An 18,721-nucleotide genomic window follows, 5' to 3' on the forward strand; every position below is an offset into this window, starting at 1 on the left:
CTAGACAGGGTACATCCCCATGAAGTTAACAACAGGAACAGCTCTTCCTACAGCTGACTTTGGAAAGACTTAGTAATCAAGTCACTCTTTCAGATGGGAGCAAATACCACAAATAGATCGTTCTTTCTGTCCAAGAGAACACCAAGTGCTTTCCGCTTTGCTTCAGAAAAGAGCAAACTAGTTCCCTGAGGGATATTTTTTACTCAGTAGAATCCAGCATCGCCTCCACGGGCACTTCTCTACTCTCCTTGACCCACAGGTAATCACAGAACTCTTATATTAAAAATTATCCTCAAGTTCTTGAATGGATCTAGAGAGGATTCAGCATTTTTATGAATATCAATACTTAAATATGTCTCTTCCACCTCTGTATTTTTTTTAAGTCTGAGGAAGTGGGAATAAGACAGGCATTCTGTTGACCATTTCTAATATTGTTTGTCTAGAGTGTTTTTTTTGTTTTGAGAATATGTTCACATTTCTGTATTTGTCTAACTTTTCCTTGTTCCAGTTTAATACAAACTGTGTAAGTTGTTGAAGGAGGAACTTGACAGTGTGCTCAAAAAATTCCAACTATGGGTCAGAGACTTCTCTTTCTAATCAGTGACAATGTACTTAACCTTTCTGTCTTCTCTAAATGTTCTTGTCTGCAAAATGAGGTTTTACTTGCCTGACTCACAGGCATGTTGAAGCTTAATTATTGTAGGTAATAAACACTAAGTATTATTTAAAGAGATCTATTGTTTTCTAAAATGATCAAGTTTGGATCTTAATTCACAGCTTTATGGGCTAAGGTTCAGTATTGACTACTTTAGATTTTCATGAAGCCTCTCCTGAATTTAATAAGGGATTTAACAAAATAACTCTTGAAAACACTTAGGATTTGTCTTAATAAAAAAATAACTTGTACTTGCATAAAACTCATAGAGCTGTGCACATTATCAGAGTTTTCTTGAATGACGTAGTCTTTGAAATGCAAATGTTGTACAGGTCTTCCTCATCCAAAGAATATATGGTTGTTATTTTATTATCATATGTAAAATGTTTTTCTGCAGATATTTTCTTAAATTATTTTCTTCAGACTCCAGCATAAAGAAAGAACGTAATTTAAAATTATACTCATGTGGCATTCTTTCAGCATTTCATAAGTAAGAAAAAATGACACAGTTGAAATGAGTTCTGTTTTTTTAGGTTGGGAGTGCAAAAAGTAAAACGTTGGGGTTTTGGGGTGCCTGGCTTTGCCCCTTATCGTGTTAAATCATGTTTAATCAATTTCTCAGCATTCCTTGGAAGATAAACATTGCATTTCTTTGTTTTCTTGTTTCAAACCTGCTACAAAGAGATCACACCTTTTTAAAAATCAGAGGTATTACTGGAAAATTCAATCAAAAAAATTAAAATATGGAGTATAAAAACAAGGAACAACATATGTTCTGCACAGTTTAGAGGACTCTAGGAGGAGCTTTCTGCAGATACCTTATATATGTACATTGTAAAGTTAGCCATGTTTGTGTGTGTTTGTTTTGAATATGATTTTCCTTTTTCTCTAAATACTGTTCTTGTACTTTTTCTCAAGGCCACTTCTTGCTATTGTGATATCTAATTAAAATAAACTTGCTTGAGTCAGGGATTCTGAGAAAGTTCCTCCCATGAATTCTTCCAATCTAAATGTTGTCTAAAACCCCAGGATGAAAATGTGTTTGAAAGTGTCATTCTGTCATCTGCTACAATATAAACTTCTTTGGTAGTGTTAAAAATCGTCTGTGTAACACACAGAACAATCTTGGGGTTCATATCGATGTTCTGAGATTCTCCCAGGAGCTGAGAATCATCACAAATCTTGTATTAATGTCTGCTTTCATTGTTAGGAACGTTTTTGACCTTGCCTGTGTAAATACACAACCATATATAGAAAACAATAAAATAAACCCCACCACATCTCCCTTCATCTTAATCCTTCAAACACTCTTCTCAGGCAGGAAAAAGGGCAGAGGACCAAAGAACATGATATGTATGAATCATATTTCTGGATGCCCTTTTAGAAGATGCTCAGATGTTTTTAAGTCAACAGTTTAATGTGTGGGTACTTGTGCCAAATTTGGTGGTGGTGGGGGTGGTTTTTAATGCATGCATTGTAGTAACTTTAGATAGTTGTATTCACACCTATTGTAGATGAAAGTACAGAAGCAGTCAGGCATAAGCACACACTCATGTAGTGTTTGAATAGACATGGTTTAAAAAGAATTTTTTTTCTTGGTAGTTGTTGATTTCCAACCATGAGAAGATGCCCTTGTATCTTGATGCAGTTGTTAGGTACAACAGTAGTGGAATTAGCCAAAATTTGCAGTGTCTGAAAACAGTCTTTTTAGAATGAAAAATAAAACATGTTTGAGGATTTTCTTTGTAGCACAGTTCTGTCTCTCCATCTACTTGAAGGGGGAGATCTGTGTGCAAATTCTCTACTGAACTGGCATAGGCAGTTAGTTATGTCCTTGATGCCTAGCTGGCACTCTTCTAGGTGCATCTGATGCTTACATTCATTAAGGAAGATTTTCAGCAAACAGTTTTATATCTGCATATTTTAGCAAGTTGAGATGTCGCTGAAAACAAAGCGGTGAAGGACTTCCATATTCTCTGACAATGACCCAATAAAGTGAGTGTTTACCTCTATGAGCTTCAAACTAGCTCTGAATGATTAGTCTGACACTTCATGCTGTAACTCCTGTACTTTGGCAATTTCTTTTCTTGTTAGGAAGCAAGTGACTTCTTAGGCTTCACTTACTGTACAAGAGAAACATCTTTGTGATCTTAAAGACAGTCTAAAAGGCTGCGTTATTTTTCTTTCCAAGTATATATTTAAATACCTCAGTGGAGAGCTTTGGTTGTTCTTTATCAAGAAATGGTGGATACCTTAAATCAGGGATTCGTGATGATACTGGTTTTGATGCTGGTGGGCAGAAAATACCCTACTGGCTTCTAAAGTTGGTGGGTAAATAAATCAGGCGCTCATTTAGATATGAGAAAATGGAATAAAGATGCATCAGGGAAAGTTCAGATTGGGCATTAGGAAAAGTTTCTTCACCAAGAAGGTGTTTGGTCACTGGAATAGGCTTTCCTGGGAACTTGTCACAGCACCAAGCCTGTCAGAGTTCAAGGAACATCTTGATGAAGCTCTTAGTCATCTGATTTAGTTATAGGTAGTCCTGTGAGGAGCAGTGAGTTGAACTCAATGATCCTCATGGGTCTCTTCCAACTTGAGATATTCTATGATTTAAGACTGCAGAGTTTTTGACTGATTGAACTAGGACTGCACATTTTAAAACATTTTATATTCATGTATCGTGGTAGGTTGCAGATTATCAGTCTTCAATTAAACACACTTTGTGTGGAGGATAGCCTTGAAAAATGAAAGTAGCAAATTGTTTTCCCCAGAAGAAAAAATTAAGAAACACTACATGAGTGAAACAAGGGATGTTTCTTTTGTCTTTTAAAGGAGAATATGATCTCTCCCTACGTGTCCAGGAAAAATATTTTTTATTTCTTTTGTGGAGTAATTTGCAGGCTGATACATGGAAACTAGTAATTACATAGTCTATTTCTTTGGCTACCTAGTCTGCTCCCCAGCCCCTTGCCCCTCTAATCTGGAGGATGAGAAAAAGGGTCTCGTTGATGAAGAACAGTTGAGGAAGAAGAATTCCCTTTAGATTTTTTTTTCCTGTGTATTTTAGTAAATAAATCTGAGATCTAAAAATATTGGCCTCTACTGCCTAAGCTAAAAGACAAATAATGTCTGCATGATGTCCACCTGCAGAGTGTGACAGGAGGAAGAATTGTCACACCCTGAGCTTGACTTATTTTTCTTATTTGATGAAGAGAATGAGTGAATGTCCTAGATGCCCGTCAGCTGCATGATTGAAGAATCATTTATATTAAAAGAGATTTAACCTAAAGTGTACAGCCACAAATATTTACTTACTTAGGTAGCACGTTCCTGTTGTATTTAAGAGTTTTCTCAAAGGAGAATATGCAGAGCTGTGTGCAAAGAACCATGAAATTCTTTTTTTTAATGTAAACTGTTAGTCAACTCTTCATTTCAAATGCCCTATTTAGTCCCAAACAGTTAAAATATAGCTTGTGTTTTACTTCTAAAAAAATAATTTCATGAGGGTTCCTTAGCTCAGGTAAAGACTGTGGATAAATTCAGTAGTTTTATACAATCCCCATGAAGTCAGTTGCCTTGTCAATCTTGCTGGAACTATTTGAATATCTTATATATGTAAAGTTTGGAAATAAAGTACTGTGAGAATATTACTAAGTGTTCTAGGTAGGATGAAACTCGACTTCAGTGATTTTTGTTTTGCAAATGACATGTTTTTCATCCTTACTCCTCAAAAAAGGAACAAAACTTTTTTTTTTTTTTTTTTAATGAGTTATTTTTTAGGGAACAGGATTCCCCACTTGTTGCACAGAAATTCTCCAAGGTGATTCAAGGTTTCTGTTGAGGTATGCAGGCTTTTAAAATAACTACAATGTTTAAAGGGACTGTGAAAGTCATACTCCTATTGGAAAGTCAGGGTTCTAGTCACTAATGTTTAGAATGGGTTATTTTTTTTCCCAGTGCTTGAAAAATCTGCACCAAGACAGTATTTCTCATCATAAGTCATATAATGTTGATTACTTGAACACAGTGCTTAATTTGCCCATTAGATGGCCCTTGAGATGGTCCTGGTTTGCTACAAGTGACAGTTTGGTGGCTGCTTGCTATGGGGTAACAGGACCTTTGGGAGCTCAGCTAGCCCATCCTCTTGTCCCAGGGCAGCAACAGCTGTGTCTGCATCTTTCCAAAAACTGCTGCATCTTTCTGTATCAATTTTGACCAGGACCACTTGTGCAGTATGTCAGTAATCTACATAATCTTAGTAACTGTCAACTTTTGATTTAAAGTCCCTATTGGTAATTGATTTACATTTAGTCCTCCACTTACACCATGCTACAAACTCTCTCTTCCAGTAAACTTTTTTGAAAGTAATAATATACTTTATGCTCACAGTCAGTGCCTGTTTAGTGGATGCAAATGCCTAATGGTGAATTTTAATATCCCAACAAAAGTCAGTTGTATAATTCGCCATATAAATGATGACAATAAAATATTTTTCTGTAGATAATCTGTAGATAATCCAAAAGTAAGTTGCCTGCTTTTTCTCCCCTTTTTTTCCTGGCCAAATTAAAATATCTGATAAACCCTAGTGTATTCTGTAGGTTTTTAAGATATTTGTCCCTGTAAATTTTTGCATTAACTTAGCCAATTTTGTATGAAAGTAAGGAAACTCATCATTTTTATAGTCACCTGGAAAATTTCCAACTCAAAAAAAATTTAATATTTTTATCTCTACATGTTAGGAATTCAGGATTTTGAATAAGTTAGATCATTTCTGACTCACATTATAGAAAATCTCATGACAGTGAAGCAAATGGCGAGAGTTAACCACACACCCAATTCCTATTAAGCTGGTTGAAAAAGGGGTAGGGAAATATTGTGCTTGCATTCTCCAGTCTAAAGACTACATTTTTAAAAGCATGATAACTGAATAGAGGTGTTTACTTAGCTGAGTTCTGTTTTGTTGAATGGATGATGGTCTCATTTGTTTAGCAAGGGGTTAAACAGAAACTAATCCTTTAGGCTTACTTTGAAAGGTGGTTATCTTTCCAGCAAGAGAAAACATTGTTTGCTTTGCCAGAAACAGTGTAATTGTTCCTTAAACCATCATGCTCTCTAAATGGATAAACTTCTTAGAAAGAGGAAGAATATAATTGGCATAAGCAATGTCTTTAGAAGATTCCAAAAACTAATAAAAGCACTTTCATTTATATCTAACAAACATAGGCATTTTGTGTGATGTAGGTTGTACTAAAGCTTTTTGTGAAGAGATTATTTTTTTGTGTGTGACAACTGCTCTAACAGAAGCATCATAGGTTATGGGAAACGGAACAGTAGTATGGCTGGCTCAAGTTAATTACATTTATTCAGATAAAATACTGTTCTACTGTACTCTTCAGGACAAGCAGAGAAAATACAGAAACCTTTTTTAGCCAGTATTTATCTATTTCAATTCTTTTTGACAGTTTGTGTTGCATGTGTGCTTTAGCTACAGTGCCTTTATATCGACAGTTGGTAGCACAAGCCTTTTAAAGCACAAAGGGTAGCAGTACTTCAGCCAATCTGTGATAAAAGAGAAAAAATGAAATCACTATGGAAACTGCAGGAAGAATCTAAAAGCTTTCTTTATAAAGTAAACGTCTGATGTTTGTGACTGCGGGGGCAAAAAATTCATAAATCTGTACGATGCTATCATCTCTGATTTGTTATCGCAGCAAATGCCAAGTCTAAGCAGTCTGACCTTAGCCTTATTAAGTGCTTTCTTTTCAGATACAGTTATTATTTGACAATAGAGAGACTGCAGTGCTGCAAGGGGGAAAACTAATATATTTAAAATGTGTGTGTGTCTGTGTGTCATGTGCGTCTGTGTGTGTGTATATATACAACTATCCATCTTTTTTACCCCGTGAAGCTTCTAGAGTTGGGAGGGCTGAATGTTGGAACTCAGGGACTACTATTCTGAGCACAATTGAGAAAACTATGTTTCGTCCCATTGCATGCATTTGTCTTTGATCTCAAATTGAAAATCTCTGAGCCTCTTCCTTCAATCCGAAAGCAAATAAATACTGAGAGAAAAAAACCTCTCTCCTCTCAGCACATAGGGCCTTCACTACTGAAAAATGAAGGTGGGTGTAAGAGCTCTGATGAACCTGTTTGGACAACAGACAGCAAAAAAATACCTGTCTCGGTGGAGGAGTTTAAGAGCACTGCAGAGATCATCAGACAGTGCAGAATATCTTGGCTCACACAGGCCATTCTCTTTATCTCAAAACAATACCAGCCAAGCTTCTCTGTACCTAAAACTGAAGAGCTGCGGGAGCAGGAGGACAGTAACTAATACAGCTTTTAAATTTGAATCTCCTTGTCTTACTAAGAAAAATAAAAAGAAAAAAAGAAAAAAAAATACATGAATTCAAAGCAAGATAAGATATCTGGTGAGTATTTTTATTCCATTTGGTTTCTTTAGATGGAAGATATTTTTTTTTAGTCATATGTATCTGCTCTAAACAATTTTAGGGCTTGATTGAGTGTGCAGTTTTTGTGAAGTTTTCTAATTATGGAAAAATTTCATGCCTATTTTTGCATTTACAACTTCGATAGCTTTTGGATTTCTTTGTTTTGTTGTTGTGCTGTAATTAGTGTGCAAGCTTTGGAAGTTTGATGTTTCAAGATGCTCTAAAGAGCACTGTTGTTCCCAGGCTCTTGGAATATAAACATACCCATTGGTAATACATATTATTGTATTTTATATGTATATATAAATATATATATATATACATCCAATAACAGGTTTTAATATTTGTTTTAGTATGACAGTTTTAAAATATACTGATAATGACTCAAGCCAGGCAAGTACTTTCTGACTGTTTCAAGCTCTAAAAACAGTGTGAATATTTTAGCTCTTATTCAGTAAGTTTATATATGAAAATTTAATCTATGACAGATGACAGCATAAAGTTATTTGTCCATGAATGTAAGAGGCCAGAAGAATTCTTGATTATATTCTGATTTCATAGTACATTGGTGAATGCTACTATAGTGTGTGCTTATGCTATTAACAGAAAGATTTCAGATTAACAGTAGAAAAACACAGACAATACAATTCTGTCAAAAGCAGGTCAGTCTTTCAGTAATAAATATAAATCTAAAAAAAGATGTGTTTTGACTGATTGGCTTCATTGCAGCTTTTTATGTGTACAATGAAAACCAATTATCTGTGGAGGAAATTTGACTTTGTGGAATGGAATTAAATTGCTTTTTAAAGGCTTCCTTAAGCAGTACTAGCTGGAGGGAAGTCCAATAACATTTTAGCTCTGAATTGTAATGACTTTGCTACATTAATAAATCAGGTTGTGTTCTGACTTTTATCAAAAGATTCCAAGGAAGAAAGCTATCCACAGCAGGTTGAAGCTACAGGGGCAGTCCTGACTTGTTTTTCTCCATCAAGCTACTTTACTTCAGAAAGTGGACCTTCAAAAACAGCAATTCCCATGGATCAGTGCTTAAAACGGTAGGTCCAAATACATCAAAGATTATTAAAACAATTGATAAATATTAACTCCTGCTAAGAAGTGAAATGTTCAAACTGGAATATCTGTAATGCAGTCTGGCTATTTAAATCACTGTTCTTAAGGAAGCAAGGGGGAAAATTCTATTCATGCTCATCACATTTGGGTGGTGCTGGTGTTGTTTTGTGGGTTTGGGTTATGTTTTGTGTTTTTTTTTCTTTTTTCTTTTATTATAAAGAAAATATCTTGTTCTGTTTATCTCTTGTCTTAATGTGGAACTGGGCACAAGATTGATCTGAAAAGTAAACTTTTTCAAAAGAGATGGTTTAATTCACTCTACATTGTGTGAATATGTCCTGTTGCTGCAATTCATGTACTACTGGTTAGCTAGGCAAGCATTTGGGCTCAGTGTTGAATGCAGTGAGGTTTTATAAAGTATGTATTTGGGGCTCAGAATCTGAAACTTTACAAAAAGAAAAGGATTTGCTTGAAAAGTGTTCTGGTCTGTTGATATTAGCTCTAAAGTAATCAGGGAAGAAAAAAAAAAAAAAAAGATACTGTCTTTTTCCCCAACAGAACACAAATCAAAAGTGTAATCTGTAGGAGGAACGTGAACTGGTGAAATGTACCTCTGATATTGGTTTCCTATGCTTTTATGCAGAATGTTTGTAATTATCTTGCTGAGTCGTAATCCCTGACATTTGCTTTCACAAAGCATCTAGTGGAGAATGCAATACCCTAATTATGCTTCTGTGAAAGAGTTGAGAGGAAATAAAAGTTGTGCTCTTTAGCACAGCATTTTAAATGAAAGCAATTTCATTAATAATATACATACAAAATTTTGGGAAGGCTAAAGACACTTTATCAACTGTAATTCCAGGTTGTTTTATATTACAGTGTACAAACATATTTGAACATATTTTAATTTTAAGTTCTTTTCTGAACTGTGTGCTGTACTTGCCCACATCCAGAGCAAAACAGGCATTGGCTCCAGACTAAATATTTTTATATCTTTATGTTTTCTCTCTTACTTTTCCCAGTATTTTCTGAGATAAATGAAGTCTAGTTATTACATTTTAAATAAACTATCTTGATTTAAAAAAATAAAAACTAAAAAATCAATGCTTTCTCTTATGATGTTTTACATTAACTTTTACATTAAGGAAGCAAAGATTAAGAATAACAATGAGTTAAATTTGAGTTGCAGCTCATGAAGATCATCTCATGTTATATTCTTTTATATAGGGAGCTAACCATAAACAATGTGAAGTTGTAAAACTGACTTTTGATCATGGGGGAGCTCACTTTTAATAGATAGGTTTGTCCACAAACTGAGGCAAAAGGTTAATTGAGGTTGCATATTTGAATACATTATGAGCATTTCACCTCTGTTAGACAGTTAGTTACTGAATATCTGGTATGAATAATTTCTAAATACCAAGTTATTTACTACAGAACCATTAAAATGGAATCTACAAAGGAAAATGGATACGTGATACTGGTATGTGTCTTTGTTCACAAAGTGGGACTGTGTGGGTTAGCTGAAAGAAATTACTCCAGCAGTCTGTTCTCAAGCAAATTTCTCAGACGCAGGATTGTTATGCAAGACATACCTGGCTTTCTTTTTGCTCTCATTTTGGGAAATCCATTAAACTGTTCAAATATCTTATGGTACGTGAGATTAGTTATCCAATGTTGTGCCCATAATGCCTGCTTCTGGTAGATGAGTAGTACAATAAAAAAAAAGAAAAAAGAAAAAAAGCCTTGCTTTTCCTCCCCCTTAAGCAGCCCCTCTTTTCCATCCCCCGCTGTGCTTGTGTGGTTTTTTGTTGTTTAAAAAAAAAAAAAAAAAGAAACAAGAGAGAAAAAAATCAGTGCCAATTAATGCCAGTCAGTGTAAACAAACACCACCCTTAACATAAATCCCATAAATATGTACTTTATAGCAAGACATCTGTTACTGGTGACTTGGCTAGGAAGAGTGGCCACTGTCCCACTCAAAGGTGACCTCCAGAGATTGCAAAAGCCTTTGGGCAGAATACTCCTCTCCAGTCTTGCCTCAAAACTGGAAAAAAGTTGTTTCCCTCATGGATGCAGCCTGAGGATTGCTTCAATAAAAGCAGGGAGGGTTTCTGAGGAGGAAGAGGAGGAGATCATGCCTTCATAGCAAGCACCAACTTCTTAAACTTCCCAAGGAGTGCCCAGCTCTGACATAGGCTCCTTTCAGAAAGTTTTCCTTCTCATCCTCCTATAAAGTGATAATTATTAATGCTATGCTGTTTTTGTATGGTGTGCAAATTCATATAGATACCAAGCCGGCAGCAGATGAGGACATACCGGGATAACATGGTGCTGGAAGACACGTGGGACCCTTGATTCAAGGAGAAATATCCCAAGGTTATTACAGTTAAAAAGGCGTAACCAGAGGTTTAAATCAAATATGACCAGGAGCTTGTCACATGATCCTTGGCGGGGCTTCAGACCACGCTTTCCTTGGGAGCGTTATTGGTGATCTCTGTTTTTCAGTGGTATATGTGTGTGGGGTAGGGTAGATGTTCCCAAGCAGTAACGTGTACTCAACAGTCTTTTGTTGTTGCAGCTTCATGACCACATTCTCACCTGCAAGGGCTGGCACGTTTTTTTCATGCTGTACACTAGCAGCAGAGGATCTTCCTGGCATGTATTTTCCCATCAATGTTTAATTCCATTCAGTGGCAGTAGTTTGTTACCAGTGTGCTCAAATAGAAGGGAAACTGGTGCACAGTGCTTCAGAATTCATATGAAATTATTTTCTTTAATCTAAGAACACTATTAATTTGTAAACATACTAATTGGAAGCTTTTTTTTCCTACCTAACGCCAGGCATTGACATAAACTGATGAGTCCAATGAATGCATCTGTCCTTAAAGACTGATATTACAGATGATATGAAAGAGATACTCTGGAATTAAACAGCAATGAAGTTTCTAAGTGTAAAGTCCTGGTTCTTTAAAATGCCTTTGGTAGTCTAGAGGTATTCTACCACACAGGGCTTGTTACACTGAGTAACACTGATTTGCTTTCCTGTTTGTCTGCTTGTTTCCTCGCTGCATTGGAAGAATTTTGAAAGGCACTGGATGCATGGCATTTTTGTTGGAATGTATGTAAATTCCCGTATATACAGAAAAGATTGCTTTGAAATGCTCTAAGGTGATAATTGTCAACTTTCAAATTAAATCACATGTATTTTCTTTAGCATGTCAGTTGAAAGTTGCTGATATTATGATTGTTTATTTGTAATGGGTTTAGAGGCTTCTCTGAGTTGATAGGGTCTGCCACATTAAAATACTGGATTTGACATAATGTCTCTAATTTCCACTTGTGTTAGCAGTCTCAGTTCTTTTTTTTTTTTTTCTGTGCATTTTATAAATCTGATTTTATTGCCATGTGAAATTTTTGCTGGTAATCTTCGACCTTTACATCTAAAATTGCCTTAAAACAATACAACCCACATACTTTAAGGCAAGTATACCCATGCATATACATATCCTACTGTAGCCTGCTTGAAATGAAGTTAAGACTGACTTACACAGAAGAAGGGAAAAAAGTGTTTTAAAGCTGAAGTCTACACCTGGGCTGAACTTATACAATAGTTATACAGAATGCAGAGTCATTAGCTTTTCATATAATAATGCTAGACTTCCTAAAAGTCAAGCACAGAGTGTAAATGTCAGGATATTTTGTCTAACAGCTTCATTGACTCTGGGAATAAATACTTAAGCTCTGTCATAAAAAACTAAGAAAAACCCACAACTTTTTGTGCAAGTAAAATCTCTATATCAAAATATAAAACTGCTATGAGACTGAAATGAGTCTTCTCTTTCTTATGCCAACTAATTGGCCAGCTATGTACTTGCTCTAGCACAAATTTCTGCTGGAAATGCTACCTTCATTTTCAGTCAGTGCTTAAAACTGCTGTCTGGTGGAAAAACTGCTGAAGCCTTTGTGCTGAACTTCTCTGTGTCTTAATACCTAGAATATTTGAGCAAAGATACATGTTGTCTATTCAAACTGTTTTATTTCCCCATGAATTATGAGAATTCAGAGCAGGAATTACTTCCCTTTCAGGATTAGAATCCTGTTTTACTGCTGTAGTGTGCCATTGCTGTGTTGTCCAGCACCAGACTAGATGAGGTTTCAAAATGAAGGTCAGTACTCCTAAATTTGCATAGGATTACTGCCTATGTACATGAAACATTTTTCTTAATAAAACCAGAATAATTTACTGATTTTTTTTTTCCCCTTCCCTGTCCCTCCCTCTCCAGGGCAAAAGGAGATCTTTGTAAAAAGTGAAGCGCTAGTAAATAAAGAGTTAAATCGAAGGCAGGCTCACTGGTTTGTTGAGATCTGTCAGAGTCTGAGTGGCTGGCTACATATCTGTCTCAGGAACAATAGCTACCTGTATTCTGCACGGGCTGCTGGGCAGGCACTAGCAGTCTGGAGAAGGTCTGCCTCTGTTAGAGGCTTTTTAGTGGGAATCCCTAATGACAGCCCTACTTCTCATTGGGAGGGGGGAGAGAAATCTTGTCTACTCTGTTGATGAGGGACAGAGCTTTGATCATTTTCATTCAGCCTTGACTTGGCCCGAGGTTTAGGTTTCCAGTTGTGAAGTCAGCAGGCTTTCTTTTCTCACACGCACACACACTCGCACACTCACACAGACCCCTTTGCTGGTCTGTGCAGGCAGATTAGTGTCACGGCTGTAACTGAGGCACAGAGCAATAAACATAGCAGAACCAATCTCCATGGTGGCAAGAGGGGGCACTGGAGGTGACAACAATGGAGAAGGATCTTTCTTCTGACAAGTTTTAGGTAAGAGAGAATATTTATACCCTCCGCCAACTATTTTATAGCCTTCTAAATAAGTTAGAATTTGTTAGATTGCAAATGTGCCTTGTTATAGAAATATTCTAGTTTTCTGCCGTATCCAGGGTGTTACTAGCGTTTAACCTGTAATTGCCGTGCTTTGTGTTATGAGAACGTTTGCAGAAAGCAAGCAGGCTTTTTTTGTGGAAGTGGTGGCTAGTATAGTTACGTTCTTGAAAATACAAGATCTCTAATATTTGCCTTTTTAAAATTAACCATGAAGCTTCATTTTGGCTGTGTTAAAATTATGCTTAGCTATCATAAATATCCATATCTGATAAAATGTTGTGTAGCTGATAGCACACATACAATATTAAAGCAGTGCTCCCTCAACCCTAATTTGTAATTATTTTTACACCCTTAACTGCGCTGGGGTCAGAGAGTTTTAAAAATTAATGAGGTTCCCTGCTGAGTTCACATAGTATAATCTACATGAGTTGTTGCTGCAGAGGGTTGAAATTATTTCTGCATGTTTTTAATTAGGGTAGAAATTTTTTCGATATATTTCTTTCAAACACTTTCCTTTAAACATCAGTTTATGCAAACTGCAGTAAGAAGGGAAGGACAATCCATTTTTCATATTGACAAACTGAGTGTGGGAAATACATGACATGCACTGACAATACAACACAAACATTTGCTGGATGTGTTTTCTGATTTCATGTGTTAGATCTGTGTTATATTCCTGCAGCTGTGATCAGCTTCACCTATTTACAAATAACTACTGCTCTAGGGAGAGGAAAAGGAACAATACTTAGTGCTTTGTGTGAGATTGGAGTAATAGGTTACTGATGTGTTTGGAACATTAAAAAGAATTGTTGGAGTACTTGAAAAGATATATAAAAGAGAAGAGGAACAGTGCAAAAAGAGGCAGTAAAAATGAAATAATGTACTATCCCTTTTCCTGGAAACGCTGTACAGATAGTATCATCCGTGCTCCTGGAAAGTAGAATTTGCTGAATATCCTCAAATAGAAGGACTGGAAAGGAAAGGGGGAGGGAGTTATTTATGATGAAATTTCCATATTGAAATAATGACAAAGTTTCATATCACAAGATTTAAGGTGTTGTTTATTATTTATTATAATCTACAGTGCCTTATGTTTAAATGGTGAGCATTTTAAAGCTGAGCATAGTGTAATCAGCGCTAAAGACATGTCTTCCATTTGCAAGACCCACTCTGAGCTTCCTGTGATATATTGTTATGTAAATACGGTGCAGCAAGGGAAAGCAGCACTATGGAGATTCAATTTACTTTGAAAGTTGTTCATTATGGAAGGGATGAATGTTATTTATTGGATGTGAATCAAAGGCTAGAAATGACTTTTTCACTGTGAAGTCTATTGTGATGGGTGCAGCGTGATCTAATCTTTTTAATTTTGGCTTTCACACCAGTGGAGATGAAAAGACATCTGAGCTCATTTATTGGTTGCTAAGTCTTACTGAAGGCCTAAGTACCATTCTTGGTTGCTATGGCCAATCTGACCTCAATCTATGCAGTTTTAGGGACTTAAGCAATCCCTTTTTTATTTAGGAGCATGTACCTTGATTTATGTCCAAAATTGTGCCTGAATGTCTTTGTCTACAAGTGATAAATGGTGGTGTACAATTCATCAGTTCTTACAAGTAAACACTGCTGTCCCACTAAAAATATGTTTTGTTCTGAGTTAATGGTATGGAACAAGCTAGTCTCCACAAACAGCTATCTTTTATTGTAGAGAGCCACTGAAACTTGGAGCAAAGTGAAGGAAATTGGCATTCATCTTCTCTGCCATTAGCATTTCATTTGTGCTCTCTGGTGATGAGACTGTGTGTCAATGGACAATGAAATGCTAGCATTGTGTTTCCCCGCTTGAATATATAATTGATCAATTATGAATTTATTCATTCTGAAAGGATGTTAAAAAGTCAGGAGTACGATTTCTTATGCTGTGTGTCTGCTACTTTCTTATTGCTAACTCTAAGGGTATTTGCATTCAAATAAACTCTGTCTTGGCTGTAGGAAATTTCAAGTTTCGTAGGCAAGTTCCTTGTATTCAAGTAATATCAGATAAATGCTACTTCCAGACATATACTACTTGTGTTGTTCTTAACGGTGCTTAGTCTTTCATCTATATTAGAAATTCTTTCAGTAGGAGCTGTCCTAAGTAGTAATTGAGAATATAGAGTGGTTTCTATAAATGAGTAGTAATAATTTTGTTGCATTGAATTTTCTGGTAGTCATTCAGGTTGTACATACGAAGGGCAAATGTGATACAGAATACACAACAGAAGCAATGCTATGATAGTTTCTTAAATTTTTTATTTTTAAATTTTTGGGGTTTGGGGTTTTTTTTAGATAGAGTAATAATAAATAAATAAAACTATGTGGAACTGTATGTTAATACAGCTCCTGCAAAATTTGCTACTGTAACTTTACTAGTCCATAGAGGGAAAAATCAGATCAATTGTTGGTCTTAGTATTTGACAGTATTATAAATGTATTGTTTAAAACACCCAAAACTTTTGCTTTTTAAAATATAAGGAATAGCTTGATATAACAGAGTTCAGTATAGCTGTGGAGAAAAAAAATTCTTCAATTGAATACATTTTTAAACTGGTGTACTGGAGTAAAAAGTAGCATTTCCTGAAGCTCAATTTCTTTTCTTAGCTTATTTTTAATACCAAGTTATGTTGAGTTTTAATATTTTAACTGAGCCGATTTTTAGTCTTCCTGAGGTGAATTTTAAAAATTTGAATCTACAGTGGCAACAGATTTTCCCGGTATATTGAGTAGATGATAGCTGCTACTAGAATCAATTCTGAAAGAAATGGAATTTACAAAGGTTTCTGGAACTACTGAGCTTCTTTTCAGCATCAGATTGATAGCAGAATTTGCAGAGGCAGTTCCTTGGGGTTAGTTCACAATAGTGCTACTGCTTCAGGGCGTTAAGAGTAACAGTTATTAGCAGCTATTGCTAAAAATGGTCTGAGATGCTAGTTACAGAACTAACCTGGATTTTCTTTTTGTAAGCATGCTTTGTAATAGTCCACTGTTCAGCTACTGTCTGCTTTATACAATAAGAAACTCCTAAATCAGTCCTGCACGCTTGGAAGTAGATTTATGGGATTTAATGTAAGCACTACCAAACAAAAAGACCATGTTTTTTTAAATGCTTTTTAAAGAGAAATGTCTTAGAAAAACATTTAAAAATACTAATCGGAAGCAATTTTTTGTGACTATGGTGTATTTCACTGTTTACTATTTGTTTCTACAAATGTAAGGAAAAAATAACTAGTTCGTTAATCTTATGAAAATTTTTCATTTGATAGCACAGCAATTAGGCTTTGTTGAAGGGTTTATATCTTTTGTCTTTTGCACATCTGTATTTTCAGTTAACTGGTGTCTCCATACGTAGGCAGAAATTGCTTTTGGAGTAAGGGTTTGTAGGATCAGGACACACAGTACTTCCTTATTCCTGTTCTTATTACTGTTTGGTCTTCTAAAATGCAAGTATAATGTGAAATACTCTCTTCAGAGCTACAGAATTCTTCTGGAAGGAAGAGAGTGCAGACATTCTATCTTTTATTTCAGTAGTGCATATGCAATGGTGTGCATTAACTGGCAAAAATCTCACCACCACCCCGGTGTAGTACAAAAGTAAGCGGAAAAAAAATCATTACTTTTTTGGGAAGTTCCTTCAGCTTATGAAACAAGTTTCCTTTACTTGTAGTACAGTTTTAATTTTTATAGCAGACTTTCCATTTATGAAAAAATATAAATAAGATCCTGCAAATTGTTGCAAGAAAACAGGAAAATTTATAAGCTTATTTTAATCAGTGGTCATCTGTGAATAAAGTCATTATTCTTTCTTGTCAACAGCCGCCTTATTGGCTAATTTATAGTCCAGGTTTTGAAATAAAGGTACCACAGCAGAAAACCCTGTATTTTTGCTCTGTAAAATGTGTGATTTAGCATATAATCTTGCCAAAAACAAGTGCATAATTTGGATATATTCACTGTGAACTCCATTAACTAACAGTCCATTTTGAAGCAGAGGCAGAAGAATATCATAATATTATGTATAAACAAGTGCATAAATCTTGCTGGGTTTCTTTCTCTCCCTCATGTTTTCCATGAGATATTTGCGTATTCTCCCACATGTATACAGAGTAAACAAGATGTGACATGTAAAATCAATTTCCATGTTTTTTTGCATTTTGGTGAAGCCAAAGCTATATAAGAATTTCTGCACTTAGTTTTGACTAGGGTCTTTTTTACACCATACTGGGTGACAGTAGGTCATACACTAGTAAAACACTGCAGAGGAATTACAACTAAACCTGGCAGGTTTTTTAGCTTTGAATTTTCTGGCAGCTTTGGCACAGTTCACATGCTGGGGACACCAACTGAGGCAGCTTCCAGATAAGGTCTGGCTTATCCAGCCTGCTCTTGCCCCTGGCCACAAGAGATGAGTGAAGTATCAGTGATTTATTGGTAGAAAAGCCCTTGGCTCCTATTCCCTTCTCTTGGGACAACTGAGTCACCCACCTGAGCGCAGACTGGGGGAAACACTCTTGCTCTCGTACAACTAAACACCGTGTATTTGTCTCTATCACTGTTAATGTTTGTTGTCACACATGCATTTGTATTTACCTAATTGATCTAAGGCTACTAATGTATTCTTATTCTTAATTTCCTGGCGTAATTTGCCATACCTGTGTTTGACTCTCCACAGGACATTATATTCTTGTCTCTTTCTTGGGATATCTTATTGATTAAAAATTTGTAGAGGATGGAAGCAGTGTCTGGGTGGCTCATGTTATTTTGGCTGCAGAGGAGGACTTTTAAATTTGATGATGAACAGTAATAAAACAAACCCTTTTAACATCTGGTGGTTGACCCAGGTATTATCACTGTGCCATCCCTCCTCTCCACTGGACATCTTTCCCTTCTTGGCTATTGTCTGTATATCGCTCTGCAGACCAAAGATGCTTGAGAACAGAGTAATTTGGATTAAATAATCCATTACTCAGTCTCCCTGTACACTTAATGAGATAGGGGTCCTATCAAAAAGAGAAAAAAGATGGTTGCATAATTAAACATGGTATCATGACTTTCAGTTCTGAATTCAGTACCAGCCTTAATTTTGGTATCTCTCCTATTGTTTGTTTGATAATTTTGTACCTGCTATCATAATCTTTAATATTGATCTCTGTATGTGTGTGTGTGTGTGTGGTCAATTTAAAGTTCATGAGAATTACAGCTTTGAATAGCATTCATTTTTTTGAAATGAAACAGCAACCAGAATAAAATGGTAAAGTTGTCTAAATATTGTTTTCCGCATTGTTTTGTTTGTTGTAAATCAATAGATTCTAACAGAGCCTGGCTGAGCAAGAGCAGTTCTCTTTGTCTCTCTCTATCAATTTCATCATCTTCAATCATAGATGATACTATTGACCAATTATGTAAAATATTTTCAGGCTTCAAATACAGGGTAACATCTCGTTCTGTCTGTATAATGCAAGGAATAAGTAGTTACCTTTTTTCTGGAGATCTTTTGGGCCAGTTGGTCAGTAATTTGAGTTTGCTCAAACTGAGGGCTAAGCTGTTCTCCACTAAACTAAATACCTCTCTGATGGGAATCACCTGACAAAGGGTCACCTGCTTAGCA

At 35.8% G+C, this 18,721-nt stretch overlaps 1 long non-coding RNA gene across 2 annotated transcripts in view; it reads left to right on the forward strand.

Moving 5' to 3' along the window:
• The first annotated feature begins 6,757 nt into the window (after positions 1-6,757).
• Positions 6,758-18,721, forward strand: part of LOC114059244 — a 52,614-nt gene continuing 40,650 nt past the window's right edge. For both annotated transcript variants that reach the window (XR_003571621.1, XR_003571622.1), the window contains exons 1-2: positions 6,758-7,089; positions 8,030-8,165. This is a non-coding gene — a long non-coding RNA (uncharacterized LOC114059244). The remainder of the gene's footprint in view (positions 7,090-8,029; positions 8,166-18,721) is intronic.

Source organism: Empidonax traillii, unplaced genomic scaffold (assembly GCF_003031625.1).
Source record: "Empidonax traillii isolate 1590-97213 ecotype Southwest subspecies unplaced genomic scaffold, ASM303162v1 scaffold210:size766637, whole genome shotgun sequence".
Lineage (NCBI taxonomy): Eukaryota > Metazoa > Chordata > Aves > Passeriformes > Tyrannidae > Empidonax > Empidonax traillii.